At 41.3% G+C, this 22,152-nt stretch overlaps 1 protein-coding gene across 2 annotated transcripts in view; it reads left to right on the forward strand.

Moving 5' to 3' along the window:
- Positions 1–22,152, forward strand: part of ARHGAP6 (Rho GTPase activating protein 6) — a 310,649-nt gene that overhangs the window by 105,698 nt on the left and 182,799 nt on the right. Inside the window, exon 1 of one of the 2 annotated variants that reach the window (XM_071562829.1) lies at positions 10,597–10,616. The exons of the other annotated variant lie outside the window; for it this stretch is intronic. The gene's annotated coding sequence lies outside the window, so the exon portion shown is untranslated. Of the gene's footprint in view, positions 1–10,596; positions 10,617–22,152 lie in introns of those variants that run through there. 2 annotated transcript variants of the gene reach the window in all.

Here is a 22,152-nt window from a genome sequence, read left to right on the forward strand (position 1 = left end):
TCTTACCAGAGATTAGATCATATGAGGAAAGGAGAGTTATTACTCTACTTGTCAAATTTGCACAGGAATACACTTGCCATGATGCAACAGTGAATCACCTTTTAAGTTTAGCACAAGTGATAAAAGTAAAACTCAGGGTAAACAGCAACTTCAATGTGAGCACACATGGGACTGCAAAAATCCTTAACTAAAGACCAGTCCTGGCTGACAGTCACCTTACAAGTCAGTCAGACGGAGAGCTCATGGCTACCAGAAAGGACTCGCTCTTTCCTCACTTGATCTTCCCCATGGTGTCTTCCCCTTCCCATCAGGTCTTGGCATCTGTTTACAGTGAACCAGTTCATCTCTCAAACCTAACCAAGGTTTTACAAGGCTGAGACAAACAGCTGTTTAATTCAAAGTGAGCAAGATTTAATTTGACTGTCAGGCTATTAACTGCTACTGAATCCTGAGGTAGCATTTTGAGTCACTTTTCACTTAGAATGATCTGGAAAGCTCCAAGTTACCCCTTTGGTGTTTCAAAAACTGTAACTTCTTGCTGTGCTTTTAGAGCCTGAAAACTTTCAGTATAAGGAATAGGAACCCACTTTGAGAATCTAAATTACTAGAACCAAACCTAATCATCACAGAGAAGTGGAATTTTTAGCCTTGTTGTGCCCTTGAGGCCTGCATGTGAACCAATCACATATGAACTTTGTTTTGTTGAGGATCTGGAATTATCATATTAGTCATCAAGGCTAAGATCATGAGGAAAGCAAAGAGCTAAACTGACGCTTTCCCGTTGGAATTTGTGTATTGCTCATCTTTTTCTCCATGTGGCAAGGGGGACACTGTGTTTGGCTAACCACAGGCAAGAGTTTTGTGTCCAGCTGGACAGGTCACCATATAGGAGGGAACACTGTGCACTGCAGTGACTCTGATTCCATGTCCCTGTTTGTTCCCCACCAGCAGGCTGACAGATCATCCTCATACAGTGTCAGGAGACCACATAATGAGCTGGCTCACCCAGAGCTACCATCCCACTTAAAACAGAGCCAGTGCAAACCCAGTTAACATTTTAAATCTAGGTCAGCATGTTGGTCTGCCTCCCTACCTGACCTCGTTCCTACCTTTACTTTTAGGAAAGGCATTTGTGGGGCTTTCCCTTCTGCAGAATGTTCCTGCCATTACTCTGGCATCAGTGTGATGGTGGAGTCATTCAGGTGAGCTCACAGATACAGAAAGGAGCTGGCTTGCCCTCTGAGGAGGCTTATCATGGTCTGTGCAACAAGAAATCAAGCTCAGCATTAGGGCTGGGGTACAGCTAAGTCATGAGGAATGCCTCCTTTTCAGTAGTGAGAGGACTGCAGGAGAATGTCAATTGATAGGGGTTAGGAGAGTCACATGGGTGTGCTTAGGACCCTCACACAGGTCCTGATGAACCCCTCTGGCTGGAAGGAGTTGGTCCCTCAAGTGGAGTCGTTCAGTTTCTGTGGCACATGTCTCAGTTGAGGAACACTTGTTTGCTTTTAACATTCCAGTTCAGCATGGAGGAATGAGACAATAGGAATGACAAAGAAACTGCACGCCCCAGTTTTATGGTCTGATAAGGACTGAAGGAGAGAGATTGCTCCCACTACCAGGCAGACCTCCCAGTTTTCTGTCACCAGGTTATCCAGAGGCCAAAGATAAGGCTACTGTCAGCCACCCTTCTTTCAGCATGGTTAACATCACCCTTGTGACTGCAGTGTGTTAAAAAGGGGCTGGGGAAAACAGCAGGCGTTCATAGGGATTGTTAGAGTTAAAATCAGTGAGGAGCTGCACTCACACCTTTTTAATGGATCTTTGTTACAATTTCATTTTCTAAATCTGAAGTCACCAGAGTCCTAATTTAGCCTATTGTTAACCCTAATTGTTTGGGTCACATTTTGTGCACCCAAGTTAGCCTTCAGGGAACGGAAGAATTGACAGTAACTCTGAGGTGCTCTGGTGTGGGCAGCTACTGTGTCAGCACCCCATTGCTATGCCATGTTGGTGCATTTCACCACAGGTCCTTCAGAAGTGTGAACTGGCTTGCTGGAATATATTTCTAGGATGGGGAACAAATATTTTCTATGCCAAGTTCCTGCTTTGGTTTCCTTTCTCTTTAGAGGCTGCTGGGCAGATATGTGCTCGCAAAGGGCATCACCTGCAAACCTCCAGCAGACTATGGCAACGAGTGTCAGGAACAAGAGAGGCTTGAACCAGACCTATGCTGGGCTTGTACTCCTGCTGTAGCTCTTAATCCAGTATGCCAGGACCCTGCAGGGCCTGGCTGCCAGGGCCATCTCTGTCCAGGCAGGGCAGGGCTGTGGGGGGCTGGAGACCAGCCCTGCTGCGGCATCACTGGGGCAGGGGCTGACAGCCCTGGGGGCTGATATGGAGCTCCCCTCAAGTGCTACAATCTTCCTGTCGAGGGAAAAACCATGTCACATTTGATTTCTTCTGGAGGCAGCACTTACTTTGTGTTTGGCACAAGGCTGGGCAGAAGTATGTCTCATAAATCAGTGCTTCTGTGAATTTTTTTACTGGCAGGTTTTGTACCTTTTGATATGTGCTTAGTTTTTGGATGTTTGTAGTTTTGCTGCTGTTGTCCTGTCATTCAATGTGGGCTAACTTAGACAAAAGCAAAATTTACCATCAGGTAGAATTATGTGGCTACATTTAATGCCAGAAATTTAATGTTAGTATTTGTGTCTGCCATGCCCTACAGAATGATGCATTTAATAAGGCAACAATGAACCTCTCAGAAAACTGTTTCTGAATGTACAAACCATAAAAGTACAAAGGAAATATGCAAAAATGTCAGAACCAACCATTCCCTGAAATGCAAGTATGATGATACCTGAGTAACTAATGCTGCACAAAAGCGAAACGCCTGCAAAAAGCTTTGGCATCTTGGCTTTGCAGACCATCAACCTCGCTGGTTTTGGAGGGGTGTTTGCATCATGACTCTCAGATAACAATAACAGTTATTTGTGCTCTTCTTTGAACAGCACTATTAATATAATTGACATATACACCCTGAACTCAATTCTGAGGGGAGCCCGTGGGCCCTGTTTGCACTGCAGACTGCAGAGAGGTCCCTGGGGTCCTGCAGGTGAAGGTTATCATGTGACACCACTCCCTTAAACTGGGCTGGTATTTTGAGTGCTGGGAACCCACTTAAAATGAAACATTCAGCCACGGTTACAGTATCTTAAGATTGGGTCTGGTTAGGTTGCTGTTTCATGATTTAAGGCAGTTGATGTTCTTTCTGCTTCCTGCGTCAGTGCACAGTAAAGACACGACTGCATAGTGAGTGTTGGATCAGAGAACTGGTGCAGCTGAAAACTCATCTTTTATTCCTTTCTTGCCTCTGGGTGAATTTACAGCAAGTCATTTCCTTTAGCACACACACAATTTTTAGCATTGCATTGAGGAGGAGACTGGGAACATGAAGACAGAAGTGATGGGAAGGTGTGACGATCACTGTAGGACGCAGTTACACTAAAATTGGATTAAACAAATCAGGAAAACATCTTAATTTTTAACTGGCATAAATATTTAATGGCTCTTAGTGGAAGACATGCAAACCTGTGCACAGAGGTACTCTTTCTCATAGCCAAACAGACATGCCTGTGTAAGCAACCTCTTGTGAAGAGATTGCAATTTAGTACAATGATCTCATACTGCTCCGGGAAAGAAAGATAGTTGAGAATTATTGTCTCCAAGTATGCAGCTGGAGAGGTGGAGGAACAGAGTGGTAAGAGCACTCAGTGATATGTTTCTGGTGACTGCTTCTCTAGCAGTGCTTGCCTGGTATGAATTTCTGTTGTGTAACCTGACATAGGACTTACAGTAACATTTCAGTTGGCAGTACAGTTATGCAAAGTGTTAATGAAGCATCAAGACTCATGTTTTAGGCAGCCAAGAGAGGAACCTTTTTCTGCTGCATCCCTAATGCCCTCTTTATTTCCACTCCACCTCCGAGCATCATTGTTGGCAAGGAAACCTAATAGCATTTTTGGCAACAGGAAAAGATCAGTGAAGTGTCTAAGTTGGAGTAAATCATCATGCTGCAAACATGGTTATCATGACCATCATCCTCTTCTACTGGACTGGTGGAGTTTTGCAGTCTCTGCCAGTTCTATCTCCCTTTCTACAGATGTCTGAGTTTTCTGTGATCTCTATTTCAAATCCATATTTTGTCATGTGGGATGAGAGGCATTCCTGAGTGCTGGCAATAAGGGGGGACCACAACTGCAAGGTGACAAGGCTCAAGTAGCAGGCTTGGAAATCTCATGGCAGAGGAGGGCAGGGAATCACAGGATCAGTTAGGTTGGACAAGACCTCTGAGATCATCAAGTCCAAGACCATGGCACTCATTGCCATGTCTAGTCTTTCCTTAAACACCTCCAAGGACAGTGACTGCATTACCTCCCTGGACAGTCCATTCCAGCATCTCATCATGCTTTCTGTGAAGAAATTCTTCTTAATGTCTGACCTAAATCTCCCCTAGCTCAGCTTAAGACTATGTCCTCTCATCCTGTTGTTAGTCACCTGGGAGAAGAGACCAATCCTTACCTGGGGACAACCTCCTTTCAGGTAATTGTAGAGTGATAAGATCATCCCTGAACCTCCTCTTCTCCAGGTTAAGCAACCCCAGCTCCCTCAGCCACTCCTCACAGGACTTGTGCTTCAGACCCTTCACCAGCTTTGTTGCCCTTCTCTGGAAAAAAGCATGGGAAGGACATAGACCTATTGGAAAAAATCCAGTAGTGAGCCACAAAGATGGTCAGAGGGATGGAACAGCTCTCCTGTGAAGACCAGCTGAGACAACTGGGATTGTTCAGCTTGGAGTGGAGAAAGTTTATGGAGAAAGTTATATAGCAGCCTTCCAGTACTTTAAGGAAGCTTACAAGAGAGATGGGGAGGGATTTTTATGAGATCATGTGATGAATAAGACAAAGAGGAATGGTTTTAAACTGAGAGTGTGTTTAGAATAGGTACTGGAAAGAAATTGTCTACTGTGAGGGTGGTGAGGCATGGAACAGGTTGCCCAGAAAAGTTGTGGCTGCCCCATCCCTGACAGTGGTCAAGGCCAGGTTGGATGGTGCTCTGAGCAACCTGGTCTAGTGGAAGCTGTCCCTGCTTATGGCAGAGGGGTTGGAAGTAGATGACCTTTAAGGTCCCTTCTGACTCAAACCATTCCATGATTCCATGATTCTATGATTTTGTTGAACCCAAACAGTGTTGAGGCATGTAGAACCAGAGAAGCAAACCTTACAGAAAATGCCAAGTTTGTGAATCCTGAGTTCTCTTTACATTTTGTAAATGAGTTAAGTTTGTTTTAATTTCACTTTTTTGGTTTCTCTGTTACTACTTGCTAGCTGGACTACTATGCAATAATATTTTCACTTAGCTTTATTTATCTTCCAGCTGAAGTGGAGTTCTTTTACCCTTTACTGTTATGAAGAAAGTGCTGAAATTTGAAGTTTCAGACTTGTGCTTAGTGGTATCTAAAGTTACAAGGACGTCTCCCTACCAGGATATTTTCCAGCTGAAGTAATTCTTGGCGAGGCTTGATGGTCCAGAACATAAAAGATTGTATGTTGCATAAAACAAAAACTGTTTCTATACAGTGTCTTCTTTTTTCTTTTTTTTTTTTTTGAGTTGTTCATAGCACTAATATGAGAAACTTGACTGAGATCTGCTTTTACTTAGAAATCATTTACCATAGAAAATTATAATATTTATATAACAAATATTTAAACAAGGTTAGTATTTATAATATTTGTATTATAAATACAAAGGCAGTGAACTAATAGGGAAAATAAATTTGTAGGGGAAAATAATGATAGATAAATGGGAGAAATTCAGAGACCAACAGCTCAGCTTCTTGGGAAATATTTCTGGGGTTTGTATTCTGGGATGAAGTTAGTGTAGAGCAAAGTAAAGATGGTATTTCTGAGGGTTTCTGAATGTGGGAGATGGAAACAGAATGCTCACTTTTTATATTGTCTTTTTCTGCCCCAAATTTCTGCACTTTCTAACCAGCCCGATCTAAGAACAGATTAGCTCTGTAAGCTGTGCTGATACAAAGCTTTCTGATTAAGTATCCAAACTCAGCCTTCCTCTAGCGCTGCCCTACTCTTCCCTACCCCTGTGCTCCAACTTGTCACCCTCTCTGCTGTGCCTGCAAACTGCCCATGACCTCAGTGGCCTGACCTGTTTCACAATGCAATCCCACTTCCAGGTACCCACTGGCACCATGAGGTGTGGTGATGTTCAGCCTTGAGCAGAGAAGGGAATGAGGCATCAGGGAGTTGAGGATGCCTTATGCCAGTGTTGCTGCTACAGGATTGGTTTTGTAGAGATGTGGCTGCACAGGTCTGCAGGGTCAATCCATTTAACCTTTAACCCTGGTAGCAAGTCTTCTTCTGACAGCCTTCCATGTTGCTTTAACTCAAGACTTGGGATATAGATTTAGCACATAGAAAGAGAGACCTAGTTCTGTCCAAGAATAGGATATGTGAAGTGGAAGGTGCGATGGTCCAACCCTCTGATTTATGTGGTGAGACTGATCTTCCTAAGTTGCACAAGGATCACACAGTTTGTGTGTTGTTAGCTTTGCAGTACATATGTCTCCAAGCCTGCATCTGGCTTTAGTTCAGAGGTGAAAGAAACCAGGACATGGCCCTGAGGTGCACTGGCCTGTACTGGCTGGAGTCACTACTTGACTCTGCATCTCCTCTTGCCTGTGGAGGTGAAAAGGGAGAAAAGAAGAAAAAAGAAGAAAAAAGAAGAAAAAAGAAGAAAAGAAAAGGAAAGAAAAGAAAAGAAAAGGAAAAGAAAAGAAAAGAAAAGGAAGAGAAAAAAGAAAAGAAAAGAAAAGAAAAGAAAAGAAAAGAAAAGAAAAGAAAAGAAAAGAAAAGAAAAGAAAAGAAAAGAAAAGAAAAGAAAAGAAAAGAAAAGAAAAGAAAAGGAAAAGAAAAGAAAAGAGAAATAATAACAAAGTGTGTGGAATAAAGAGGTGGCTATGTCACAGCCACCCAGGGTATGTTTTATAGCATAAAATGAAGAATATGTGTGACATGAGAGCATATATGGGGCTCCTGAGAGCGCAAAGCTTGTAGAGTACTGCTGGAGGACTCTGCTGGGTCCACCATGTGCTACCTGTGTCAAATGTGGCAATTGGGCCACTTTATATTAATATTTTTAATGCTTTTTATGTGGTTCAGAATTTGTAATTGTCATTTTCATACATAGTTCTAGTTCTACCATGTTTTTTAGCTGAGGGGGTCACTTTATTTTAATATTTTTAATGCTTTTTATGTGGTTCAGAATTTGTAATTTTCATTTTCATACGTAGTTCTAGTTCTACCATGTTTTTTAGCTCCTCAGCAGGACTGTCCAGGTGTCTTTCTCTTATTTCAGAGGAGCATGATTCATCTAACATTACAGGACTGCATGTGAGCAAGATTTACAGTATTGAATATTATTTGAAGATGGGTTTGGAAATACTTTAAGGACAGTTTCCAGATTGTGTGTCGAGAATGCACCTAAGTACATAAACATGGACTCCTCCATCTTCACCCCTTTATGTGAAAACAATATAGCCCTTCAAACCATATATACTGGGAGATTATTGCAGTTCTTGGTGGCTCAAGTCTTTCATCTGTAGAAAAAGTGATATGGAAAAATTTCCTAATATTGCTAGCAGCATTCAGAATTTTGTCATGAGAAATCTTTAAAAGGAAGCACATGAATTAAAAATGTTAGTATATCTCATTTGAAATGGCATATTCTGTGAGAGAAATTTATTGTCTGCTGCAAACTGACTGCCTAGACTATTTGTGTGCTTTTAAAGTTCTTGTAGGAAATGAGAAATGTTTTCATTCCTAATGCAATTTTTTTTTACTCTGAGGGTTCAACAGTTTCAGTCTCCCAGACTATTGTAATATTTCTGGTGTGCTATCTTAGACAACACAAGGCTTCATGCTGCAAAAATTAGCTTCTTTAGAACTTGGTGCAAGAGTTAAATGGACATAAGATTAATGTAGGGCCAGGATAGCTTTCCAATCATTTTTCTGAGGAAACAATAGCTACATCTCCAACTATCCCAACCCAGATCTTTCAGTGGACATTCCTGCTGCATTTTGCTGGCATGACTTTAGATGTTGCCTGAAGTAGGGGCAGCAGACCTGGATGATGATGCTCAAACAGGCCACTGGAGTACAGCCACATCCATTTTTGTTGCCCCTGTTAGAGGGAAAATATTGTCTGGCTAGGCGACAAGATAGAGAGCTGGGTGTAGGAGCACCCAACAGTGATTCTGGGCCCACAGGCTTCACTGGCACCAGAAAAAAAATAAAAATGCATGCCTTCTATTTAAATCTGTTTATAAATTGGTTTTGCAGGCAGCACAGCTGCTTGATGAGTATGCTTATTCCAGTAAAGTTTTAAACTGCTCCACTGGCGTTAGCTTTCATGGTCCTGGCAAAGTGGTTGAGACAGAGAAACAGCTTTCTGAAAAAGCCCCCTGAAGTGATAGTTTTTCCTCTACCTGAATTCCTAATACCAGCTTTCTGTAAGGTCAGGCAGGAGCAGGTGCTTATAATGGTGGTCTGGACTGCAGTGTACTGCAGCTCTTGATGGCACTTCATCATAACCTGTAACATGGAATTTACTGGCTTCTCCTGAAGATTTTCACCTCCCGACTTAGAGAGATCAGTTTAAAATGTTCTCTCTTGTGTGTTATTGAAGGATTAAAGCCATACTTCAGCTGTCTAAGAAGTCATTGGTCACTCCTTCCTCACTTTATCTCCCAACAGGAGATGGTTGCCCTCATAGCAGCAGGAGCAGAATAAAAAGGCTGTCAGGTGGGTGGAAACAGTCAAATGTTGGCATAAAACTACCTTCAGGAGCAGCTTTAGCTGAGCAGCCAACATCCTTCCAAATCGCTTTGGCGCAAGTGCTCCTCCCATAATGGAAATAACCACAGCTGGAGTTAAAGCCGTGCCACATTCACTTTCTGTCCTCAAACTGAGAGAAGAAAACAAGGGATAAAGACTTGAGTAATCCCCACTGGAGGACAGGCCAGTTAGCAAATGCTTTTACTCTGTTATGGTTCTGGTGGTTCTGCAAGATAACTTCATGAAGTATTTGCTGAGCTTTTCCTTTAGTATGGTATTTTTTGATCTATAGTTCTTTAATTGACCTCAATGTTTTTGTTACATGGAGAGTTGTTATATACAATGAGTCAGATTAGTAGGAGAAAAATCTGAGATGAGTAAGGAATTGGCTAATGGGGATATGACAACAATTAGTGCTGAAAGCTGAAATATTGGCTGGAAAGAACTTACTAGAGAAATTCCTGTTGGTCTTGGGACCAATTTAGTATAATAGACCTTTGGAATAAAATAACAGTCCTAATGAAATATGCTGATGACTCAAAGCTTGGAGTTGTACTCAAGAGAAAGGATGATTAAAATATCCCTTCCTTAAGGGGAAGGAAGGAACTGGATTGTCCTGCAAATCAGACAAATGGAAGTGGTGTGATATGAGGAACAAACTGTTTAAGGAGGTGAGCTTGAGGGTTTGGCTTTTTGGGCTAGAAAAAAAAGCCTGTGAGGATTTGACTGTTACGTGTCTGGAGGATAAAAATCAGGGAGTCCTTAGGACTGTTTCATTTATAGGGCTGTCTGAGTGTATAAACAGGGACTCTGAAGTGGGACACATTTAGACTAGCAATTAGAAAATATTTCTAATCATCAGAGGAGCAGATTTCTGCAACAACTTCCCACCAAGAGAAGGGGAGATGCTTACCTAATTCTGCCTGTGTGCTTGGGTGATTTACAGAAGATTTTGTGTGATGTGGATGTTTGTGACAGTAGGAGACTGTGCTTGAAATGCAGAATTCAGTACATTTTTTTCTGGCTGGAAACACCTGGAACTAAAACCCATTGATGTTACCGTAAGTTCTGTTCATAAGCTACTCAAGCTACTTACAAGTGTGATTTTTCCTGTTACTTCTGGTAATTTCATTATGTTGCTAAAAAGGTGATATTGATTTATCACTGGCTTTCAAAATTAACAGCCTGCTGCTCTGAACCGAGAGAGGTCACACCTCTCCCAGCTGTTGTTACAAGTTGTCAGCAGGGCTAGTTCAAACATAGTGCCACTGGTATGCAGTGAGTCAGAGCTTTGCAAGTGCTCTTTGCAGCTCAGAGGGCTAGGGATTTACCTAAGTTTCTATCAATAATCTCATATTTCTGTGATAAAAGATTTCTATTGCAGGAAAATGTGCCAGGTGTCAGAGTATTGTGAACTAAGCCCACACAGTCACCTTGGGTTCAACAGGGGGATGTTGGCACCGTCCCACTCAAGAAGTGCTGAGCCTTCTTCCTGTAGAGTGGCACACCAAAGATTTGCCAACTTCAAGGAAAGGCTTTGGTTGTAGTAAGGTACTGCCAATTGCTGGGAAAGTGGAAAACAGCCAATTAAAATAACACCTGGGTTAGGTCAGAGAGTATTTAGACCAGGCAAACAGCCTGTGTGTTCTGTGGCATTCCCAGGACTGCTCATCAGAAAAGTCACAAGTTCCGTGTCTACCTGTGAGTACAATGCCTAAAAGATGGGGTGACAGAGATTTGCTTATTTAGAAGAAAATTCTGTTAGTTTTAGCTTTGTTTCTGAGTTGATTTTCGTAATTCATTGACATAATGATCTGAGCCTGTTAGCTGTAGTTAGAATCTCTTCACTGGGAACTCTTGTGAGCCACTGTTTCCTATGCAGCCTTATCTCACCTACATTCCATATCCATAGGCCTCTTGTATAGGAAAAAGACATCTACAAGGGGGTCTGTGTTTTTTTAACAAGGTTTTTCCAGTCTTTTGAGTATAAGGTGTGCTCTGATAGCATTCTGCTAAAGCTGATCCCATTTGCTTTATATTTTTGTCTTCATCTTTCCAGCCCACACACAGACAAAATAAAAAGGCCTGTGCCTGGTCTGACAACTGTGCACTCCCACCTATACCCAACAGTATCTCTGGAGGTGAACATGTGTGCATATGTGCTGACCACAATGTTTAAGAGAGCTTTTGGTCAGAGAAATCTTGTATGTCGAAATAAAATATTCTTGGAGATGTATGCAATTCTCTTGCAAGTCTTAATGGAGGTGCTTTTTCCTCCTACCAATCTGGTGCATTAGATAGGCTATGAACAATGCAGGCTGCTTGATATGCTGAGTGACAGCTATCCAGGGAGGTGATATGACAGCCTGTTATTTCTCAGAAATGTCTATCCAGTAGAATGTGTCACATTTCCAGTCTTTCACCCCATTTTAAAATGGAAAAAAAGATAGAAATACAATATTTTTTCATAGGATGGATGCTTGTAATTCACACACACCTCTAATTCTTGAGATTTTTATAAGAACTATAACATGAAAATTAAAGTGTTAGAAAATATTTTGTTGACTGAAGAAAATGAAACATTCTTAACACTTAATGAGCTCTGTTATCTGCTGCCTATGCAGCTCCATATCTCTATTCACCTGAATGATGCTGTTTGAACTATTTACAGCAATGGATCTAAACCAACTATGAATTAAATGAAATACTTTTCAAGTGGTTTAAGTAAATGGAAAGATATTTTTGTTCTTTAAATAATTGATCTGGACTCTAAATTAATGAACCATTTGTAAATTACATGTTTTCAAAACAAAATTTCTCATAAAGTGAAAAGACGACCAGATTGATAAATGTGTGAATTTTATCTGAAACGTATATTTAGGATTATTTGGGGGGGGAGAGTGGAGTGGTGTTCAAAAAGCCAATAATTTTCTGTTCAAACCAACTGACTGATCACTCTGACAGTTCAGTTATCCACATATTCCTGCTTTCCTGCAGTTGTGGGCAAGGCCTTATTTTGACTTTGCTGCTTATGCTCAACATCATTCAGTTTCTGTGTGTCTCTAGAGTTCCCTACCTGGAGATTTTGTCAGGGTAATTGTTACAGGTTTTTCTACAACTCTTTCAAGTGTCTTGCATCCTGAACTCAACTGCAACATAATTGTGTAGCTCCATATTCAGTTAAATCCAGTGTTTTATGAAAGCCTTGATCTCAGGGTCATACTTGTGAGTAAATGCAGATAAACTCCACATAGCTGCTTCTCTGTTTACTGATGACCTCAAGTACTGATAACTTTACCCATTGTTTTAATTTACCACTCCAAAACTTTCTGGGCTATCCCAAACAGATCCAGTGGGCCTGCTGCTTTCAGGAAATGGGTATATTACAAGGTCTATACACATATACCCAGAAAGTCCTGGCTTGTGCAATAATGTTCTTCACAGTTATTCCTGGTAGAAGTGCACTCGTTTTGGGTAAAACTGTGGTTTGCTATGGAATGTTCTTGGAAACTCTAAGACTTCCTGGCACACTTTACCACCTGGTAGTTACTGGACAAGTTATCCAGGTAAAACCAAATATCGTATCCAGTCTGTTATGAAAGCAGTCCTCAAGTCAGGCTTCACATGCACTTCCAGCTGTATAATCACGTTTACTGTTTCTTCTTCCTCTGGGCTGTGAAGGAATTGCATTCTTACTCATCACACCCTTTGACATGTTAAGTAAATGAAACAGCAGCAGAAGGTACACACTGAGAATACCAAAGCTTAGAAGAGTTTGGCTTCAGCATTTTCAAAGTCATCACTGACATCACTGCTGCTGTGGGGGTTTTTTGTACGTGTGCATATATGATATAGCAATCCTGGTGATTAGTGTCCACATCTTAGGCCTTGGTCAGGATCTTTCCAAATAGTTTGAATCACTTGCTTGTCTGTGGAGTCTACCAGTATCTTCAGCAAGTTTATTTCTAAGGATTGAGTGCATAGTGTTTTTGAGGCAATTATGGGTGTGCTATCCCTATGGAAATGTCAGACTGGTACACTAACTGAATCATTTAGAAAGCAAAGAACTGGTTTAATTTGCTAGTTATAAAGCCACCGCTTTTCTTGAATAGAGTCATGTCCTTTGTGGAAGTGCAAGTGCTGATTCCTGTGACCCCTTTCTCCTCAGCGTTCTTGTTCCATCTGCTCCTGCCTGCATGTCCTGTGCCCCTGCACCCTCTGATCACTTCACTCATTGGATCCTGTTAGTAGCAGTTTTCCTTTGGGGGCCAGTTCCCTCCTGAGCCCACAGACAGAATTGTCAGGAACCTTATATGGGCTTCTCATGGGGGAACAAGTTGCTGAAGTTGCACCTGGACTAGCTCACCACTGTACTTATTAGTATACACCTTTGTGTTTGTTTGTTTTGGAAGAGCAATATACAGCAAAAGGAGTGGTTAGCCCTAAACTAATACAATATCTTTTACAACTACACTCTGATCTTTTCAGAAATCTACTGTTCATCGCTTTGCTCTGTGCAGGGTCTTTCATTTCTATGCATGGGAGCACTGCACATGGATGCCATTGGGACCCCAAGTCCCCAGTCCATGCTCTGTGCAGCCCTGCACCTGCTCCTCTAGTTCATGGTTTCTGAGCAGGGAGAAGAGCAGCATTATTTGTAAGGTCTGAAATGTTTTGTTCTCTGTGTTAGTCATTGGTAAGCACGCATCAAGGTAGTAGCCTTTTAGAAAGACTGGAAGAGTTTGTGTGCCTGCTGACTGTTCCTAGAGTGCTAAGTTAAATCTTTTTGACTTCTGAATGAGAGTTTCCATGGAAAAATTACTGTGATCTCCTTGGTTGGCTTGACTGGTATAACTAGCATGTTAGCCTGCATTTCTGAAGCAAACAAATATGATATGTAGATGTCAAAGTAAGTAACACAAGTCTCATCTGGAAAAATCTAGTGTATTGAGCAAACACTTTCTGTGAAAGACTCATTATTTATTCAGATTTTCAAGACGTTGCTATACTAGAAATCCTCTCCTTCCATTACATTTCCATGTGTGTATAACCAGTGTGAATTTGGAACCCCTTGCAGGAGAGCTGATGGAAGAAAAAAGCCACATGATGAACTGCTGGACAAAACCTACTGGCAGTGTTCTCACTATCTTTAAGCACTCTTTGGGGAGTTGCCCATGTCCAAATTACACTTTTTTCCTTAACTGTTCAGCTTTCTGTGATTTATGCTCACTGCTGGTGATTTCATAGTGATTATTTCTTGCTTACTTTAAGCTCTAAAGTATTTTCTTGCTGCTGTTTCATCCACAGACCTAATATGGTGACTGGGCCACATGCTGTGTTCTCAGCTACACTCAGCAGGACCCATCTCTGAGTTTTATGCAAAGAGACTTTGGAGGATGCTCTCCTTGCAGTGATTGTGCAATCCCAGAAGATAGAATGGCAGCAAAACATGACATTAGAAGAAAAAAGCCTGGCATTTCAGATCCCATGTTTAATGTGCGAGCTGGCAGTTAGCAAAAGCACTCATTAGCTTGAAAACTGAACTAGTGTGCTATGATAATTAGTGAGAAACGAAGAATATGGGACCCTGAATACCATTTTAATTAAAATAATTTTTCAGGCTAGAACAGTGTTTTAAACGCATACTATCCTAGCAGCGCTGAGAGCAATATAAGTAGCAATATGAACTACAAACTCTGAAAGTCACCCTTGGAGAAAGAACAACTCAAACTGATGGGCTTAGGCAAATATGCCCTTTCCAGATCCGTGTGGAGCTGTAAAAAACTTATTGGCATGCTCCCAGAAGTTACTGATTTCTCAACTGAGTAATCGAAGACGTGAGCACTTACACTTTGCTGTGATAAAACAGGTTTGCTTAAATCCCCCAGCTGAGGGGGTGCTGATTTCTGACTGAGATGAGGTAGCTAACAGCTGTGGCCAGTAGCTTTTATACAGCTCTCAGTTGATTGCCTATAATTACCTAATTATAATTTGAGTCAATTAAAAATATACTTGTACTTAAACTGTCATTTAGTCATGTTGGAGTTGGGACTGCTGCCTTCTAGATCAACTTTTCTAAAAAACAACAACAACAAAAAACAACACCACCACATTCCTTTTATTCTCAAATACTGCTAAATCTGTTTCTGTAAATTGCAATATTGTGTGCTAAGTCAGAACAAAAATTGCCATTACATGGAAAATACTGGCATCCAGAACCAACATCCTAGGGCAGCTAGGATCTTTCATCTGTTTCATCAAATTTGGCAAGTGCATGAAAGAAAATATTTATCTTTGTTGTTTGTGATTCTAAGAGTCCCCTTATATGCTCCTCTAGACTTTTTCTTCATTTTTGCTGTCAGTCACCCAGGCTATGGCCTTACAAGCCTTTGCTGACTGAGGTTGTTTTATTTCTCCTTTCCCAGGGGCTCTGGCTCAGGAACCCCCCAGCTTTGAAGCATCAATGTTAACAGGAAACCTAAACTTAAACATCAGTTTTGTCATGTCTTTGTCCAAAGGCACCCTGACAGCTCAGAGGCTTCTCTGCTCATTTGCTGAGTACTGACCTACCCTAAAACCTAAATATTTGGGTGATGTCACCATTGATAAAATAAATCCATGCATGTTTGTCCAATACAATCGTGTTATACTTTAATAATAATTTCTGCTTTGCCAGTGTCCTCAAGTCTGTTGATACCAAGGAAAATCACTGATATGACGTGGTGAGGTGGTAAGAATTACGCTGTGAGAAAACCCCATAAACATAAATCTGTCAGTTGTGTATGAACACACACAGACTTCATATCCTTTGTTACCTTTTGTTAGCTGAAGGCTTGGGTGGTGCAGTTATATTCCTTGAAGAATGTTTTATTGTTTACATACAATATAAGTATGTATATATTTGTGTGCATAAACCCACCTTTTGAGCTGACAAGACCTATGAAGGTTTAAAAACCACATAAGCCATAGTGTTCAGCTCTTCCATAACTGTGAATTCAAGTCACATCCCAGAAATGCTGTTTGGTCATGGTTGCTGACAAGTCCTGGATAAATCACTACTGTCACAGCTAAGCACTCCAGGTTCAGAAGGTTTTCTGTTTCTGCTGCCTCTCTTGCAGATGCAGATATGGGAGCAAGGAGTGAGAAAAAGTGGCTTTGGACCTTGGTGGCTTTCTCTGGAACTAGGCAAAGCCTATGGTGGGAGCAGAAGAGACCATATTAAGAAGGACTGGGGGGCACAAGGGGAACAGTGGAGTCTAAAATACAAGAACATATTTAAGTCAGAATTTTGCCTATGTGGTAAAAATAGGGAGGGTAAGAGTTCGCCCCAGAGCTGGTTAAATCCCCTGAACCAAGCAGATGCATTACTGGACTGCATCCCACAGTGCATATCTTTCAAGTCATGCATATCAAACTGGACAGTAATGGTGGGAAAATTACCATTTACTGAGGATTTAACAGTTGTGACATTTTTTAATATGCATTGAGCAAGGCTGATGCCACAACAAATGCAGATCCATGGAAAATTGAGAGAATCACTGTAACTGTTAATGGGTTTCCGAGGAATCTCCTCTATGTCTCGTAAGAACCCTTTTTTATTAGTTTGAGACCATCAGAACAGTTTATGTGCCCTAGGGGGGTTATTAACATATGCCAAGAATATAAAGATAATATCAGGAACACAGAATGAGAAATAATAATTTAGGGACTGAAATGTAGTGGCCTCAGGGGAACACATGGACTAGCAACTGGATAAAGTGGTAAACCAAATATTACTGGAGGGTTTCTTTCAACTATGCCACAAATAGCTTTGTGGGCAAGAACCCCATTTAACTTCCTTTTGCATGAGTCTATAATGAAAATATTCATGTTCATTTGTCTTCAATGTGTGTCAAATCTTTGTCAGTGAATGGCATTGTGATATTACAGTTTAGGATACTGAAGATGTGCAAGGTTTATCATAGTATCTTAGCCACAAATATCTCCATACACAAAATGCTAGTGTGTGGTTGTGTTTGGTTTCCCAAATGAACCAGTTGTTTGTTTTGTTAACATATTGCCCTTTATTCAGAAAGACTTTTCACTACCCAAACAGTGCTTTTGTGAAATGACTATTTATGAATTAGTGTTTTTAATAATATTTATTCAATTCTACCAACCTCATAGAAAAATGTTCTGGCAAAAAATACGTCTGTATTACTTCAGTCTATGTCATTCACTTGGACGACAGGATTTTTGCAACAGGGAATATTCCTAACTCTGCACACCAAGTATCTTTCTTGAGCTCTTCCTGTGCTCCTTCAGTTTAGTAACCATGTGGAGGGTCAAAATGAAGGGATTACAGGAAGAGACACGAGTATATAAAGCCTGCCTTACTGCTCAGTTCCTGGGGCTATTTTTACAGGTGAATCATGGGCTATTTGCAAGCAAGGTGGCTGATAATACTTCTAGCAATAACAAAAAGTGAGTGCAACTGCTGTTTTAGCTGTAATGGATTCATAACCATTGGTTTCCTTTATGCCACACGGGGAAAAAAAGGCATTTGTGAAGAGCAATTAAGAAAACAAAGTAATTTGAATACCTACATATTATAAAAAGAAGACTAATCGCTTCATACTTGAAAGAAATTTTTTAAAGTGACAATGGAAACATGGAGTGACTGGAACAGGAACATGGTTCTGACTAAACCTGGATTTAAAAGTTCCTCAGTCTTGCAACTGGCCCTGAAAGAACACAGTGAGGGGTCTTCTCATTTGAAGTTTGTCCCATTATAACTGAAATTTCAGAGAGAATAAAAACGGTACTAAAGATTGCACAAGACACTGAAAATTGCTTAACCAGTTCAGAACCAGAATATCTAAGCTGTATGTTTTCCACTGGGCTTTGGAAGTCACCACAAAATTATCTGGTATCTGTCCCACAGAAAATGTGGGAGAAAACTTCATTTTTGTTATGGCACTGATAGAAAAAGTAATGTAGTGTTTCAATAACAGGTCATGACAGTATGAAACTGGTGTCACAGAGGCCAGATGTAGTTTTTCAGCAGAATTTAGGATGCCCACTGAATTCCCTTGTTTGAAAGCTGAGTATTGATTTGTACTTAGTCTGTCTCACAAGAAAACATAACAGACCTCCAAATGATTACTAAGCAGCTAAAAACTGAAAACATATATATATTGTATAGATATGCTTTCTAAATCCCTCTTTTGTTATAGACATTATAAAAGTGTTGCTATTTCTGTCCTGGTTTTTTGGGTTGTGCTCTTAATATCAGTATGACAGAGACCAGCTGAGTATACAAAAATGGATACCTGATAGAAGTGAAGAGCTGAAGAATCTTTAAGAATCTGGTGTCTCTACAATTCTGAATGTTTCTTACTAATGTTTTTATTTAAAAGTCAGAAATTCAAAGCCTTTGGTAAGGGATATACTGTTAGCTAAATTAAATGTAGGCTTGGCTGTTGTTTCCTCTTCTGTTCCCTTGCAGTGTCCACCTGCTGTTGAAAATCAGAGTTTTTAGTTTCTGACTGGTATTTTTCCTTATCATCACTCTTCTGTGTCAGTTTGGAAAAATAATTTAGTGTAATGAGTCACAGACTCAGTTTCATCACATGAAGATCAGGTGAAAACAGCCATCAATTATGCCTAAGGATTTTGTCCCACTCATCTCTCCAGCTCCTTAGCTCGTCTCCTCATTTCTGTCAGGGTAAGTCACCTTACACAAGAGATCTGGGTGCAACGTTTGGGCACAACTAACCCCTATGAACTCATCACAACTGGCCTGCTTGGTGCTTACATTTAGAATACCTCTGCAGATGGTAGCTGAGCTGTTGCATCTGTTTGATGACACCTGTAAGGCAAAGGCTTGAGCAGCACCCCAGAGCCACAGATCCCTCCAGAGAATCAGCTTTTGCTTCGGTGGAGCTATTAATCTGTTGGCAGGAGAGAAGCATAGTCCTACTCACTATCAAAGAGAGGATTGTGGGGCTTTATTGCAGGGGGGCCCAGAGGAAAGAAGGTGGTGGTGTACTGTTGGAGTCAGCATGGTCAAAAACAGGAAAATAGGGGCGTTACAGAATGCACCTGGGACCTGAAGGCATCTCGTTTTCATTGCACATTTCAGAAACCCTAATCAGTAACTGTTATTTTCTTGCATTGCTTAGAAGCGAAATTATATAACCTTTCTGTGCAATTGTACCTCTCCAAGTATGGCCTAAGTTTCACAAGCTGAATGGCCTTCTTAAGGTCTACGTCCTTGACAGTGTACTTGCAGTGCTTGTTGTTGATTTATGCTTTTGTGTTTGTCTTGTTTGACAAATGCAAATATTTTCTCAGGTATTTAGAAAGCCACATCCCTGTTTTCTGTAAAATATAGGCATCCATCACCCTTCTAGTTACACAGAGTAAAGCACTCAAAAGAATTCGTCTTAAGCAGAGCATCAAATGATAAATAAATCATGTATCCAGTAATATATCCAGCAAAGAGTCTCTTAGTTAAATAGATCCGTGACATTTCTGAAGATAATTGCTGCATCAAACCCCAACATTAGTACTCTGCCTCTTCTCTCTGCAGCCTCCTACAAAATTTAGTGAAATATCAGTAGACTTGACCTAAAGACCGGAATTCTTTGTATTTGGGAAACAACACTGACAAAATTAATGGACCCCAAGAATATGATCATAAGCATATGCAAGTTTGATCTCAAGCCCCAGAACTGTTGTGGTTTCTGGAAGCTGTCTAGCATGGAATTGTTCTGTAAGCAGCAGTGTACCATAGATCTTCCCTGCCATGCTGAGTGGGTAGTGCAAACAAGTGCTGTGTTGTCTGGATGCAATAATGAAGAAGGTATTCAAGCTACACAAGAGACTGCTGTGGATGCGTTTCAATTACATTGATTTGGCCTGTTCATCTTAATTGAAGTAACATTGTAGGGAGATGGATGGCACATTGCTCTGAAAATAAGATCTGTAGCTTTTGAGTTTAAATTATTCTGTGATGTGAATTGCACATGCCAGGTCTTATTTAAAAGGCACAGCCTGAAAGCAGGAAAGAAATGAGAATGTCCTCATTCATCTTAGTTTTGAAGTCTGAACAACAATTTAAATACCTATTATTGATTTGCTACAGAAACATTGGAACATTCAGCAAATGGATTTATTCCACTTTAGCTGGAAAGGCTAATATTTGACCAGTTGACTTATTGTTCCATATGTGCATAAATCTAAGACAGTGGTATGAATAAAAAATAATAACAAAGTCATAAAATCAATCTAGGCTGACCATGTTCTGTTTCACTGAGAATATATGCAAGCAATTAATGACTTTACTAACCAAACATTTCACTTAGCTTAAAAGGAGTGCAAAATATTTATTTTTTTCTGAAAAAAAAAAAGAAAGAAAAGAGAGAGCATGCTTTAGTTATCTTTCTTTAACAGTTCTGAATGTAAGTGCTGTCTCCACATAACCTAGAAAATGGGATGCAGTGATCCTGCTGCCCGTGTTGCCTCCAGATGCTGCATATGTTTGGCACTTTAGGATAAGACTGGGCCACTTTCAAAGTGCAAGCTCAGACTTTCAGACCATATGTCGTTGCATCATATAAATGTCCCTGCTTGAATCTGTGCTGGTTTGGGTGCAAATGCTCTGTTGTGTTGCCCTGTGTGGTACCTAGTGAGGTGAGCACTCTCTATCTTACTCTCCCCTCATCTCTTCTTCCCCTGGGATCGTGCCTGGGGCCAGCCTGGCCACCCTGAAGAGTGGGATAGGGGTGGTTTGCACTGCCAAAGGCAATCCTTGCCTTTGCCTCCTACCCCTTCTCTGCTCTATTGCCCCTGTGAACACTGGACCAGTTGCATCAGCACACCTGGTCCACTGGGTGCCCAGTGGCTGGGTGAGGCTGGTTGCAGCAGGTGACAGGATGCATTTCCCCCCTGCCCATGGCTTTTGTAGTGCTGAGCTTTGCTCCCTGTGCATGCTATGAGAGGCTGATGAGGGGAAAGCAATGGTGGGGAGGAGGCAGTTTTCCCCATCTTGTCCTTCTTTTCATGCTGTTTTTGCTTTCTGTAATGGGAAGCCAGCTTCTGGCATGCCAGGGGCTGCCAGGACACTTGACCTACCCTCAGTCTGCCAGCCAAAATCCTCTGCTGTGCTCAGTGCCTTGTCAAAGATGAAGCTTCAGGCTCATTGTGTAGCTACATGTTTGGAGAGGGTTTGTCACAATTAGGGCCTTGTGTTGATTACACTTCTGATGTGAGTGTGATGGTGACATTCCTCTCACTTGCCAGGGACTTACCAAGGGAGATGAAGAGGAGCAACAGTTGTTGGGGTTGTGCAGCCCAGCAGATCCATGGTGGCTCCCTCCTCCCCACACTGGCTGGGGCTCTGCCTGTCACTGGTGGAGAGAAATGCCTGTGTCACTGTGCCCATGTGTTTCCACCCCCCCCACCCCCAGTTTAATGACCTCATCCCCCCTAATGGAGCTGCTGCCCTTGTCCTTTTCGCTGTGGTCCTGTGGCTTTTGGCACCGTGTGGTCAAATATAGGGCTGTGCACATGGTCCATCAGACACATTTGCTTTCTCTTGTAGTGCTCCATTAAGATTAAAAAATAAACCAAACAAGGAGCACTTTGGTAATTCTTAATAAAAAGCAGATAACTACAGCTGGTAGCTCATGTCTCTAAATTAATTCTATGGTAAGAAGTCATAGTTCCAAGAGAGGGTCTTGTGGTGGCAGATAGGGCTGGCTCCTTCAGAAACCCTGTCAGCACTGCAGCACCATGACCTGTTGCCAGCACAGGCTGATAAACACATCAGCTCCTGGCAGGGGGCTACGCCTTGAGCCATGGACTAGTTCTAACAAAAATGTATCTTTTCTTACTCCTACTGTTGGTACTTGTACCATGGTATTGTCATTATACAAAATGGGATTTTTGACCTATTAAATGATACACTTCTCATGTCTATATTCAGTAAAAAGGAACGAATTAAGCATCTGTGACCACAGGTTCTGTGCAGTTGAGGCCAACTGCAGCATGGCCAGGAGTCTCTTATATCTGCAGTGGAAGATTAAATTTAGCAAAACATTTAAGAGCATTAGCAGAAATCTGCAGTTATAGTACAGCACTCTGCCTGTCAGACTCTTGAAAAATCAACATCAAGGTATGCACTCAATTTTTCTGAAAGGGTTACAATTTTCTTACAGTGACAAAATTAGCATCAAGAGCTGACTTCATGCAG

The sequence above is a fragment of the Pithys albifrons genome, chromosome 1 (genome assembly GCF_047495875.1).
Source record: "Pithys albifrons albifrons isolate INPA30051 chromosome 1, PitAlb_v1, whole genome shotgun sequence".
Classification (NCBI taxonomy): domain Eukaryota; kingdom Metazoa; phylum Chordata; class Aves; order Passeriformes; family Thamnophilidae; genus Pithys; species Pithys albifrons.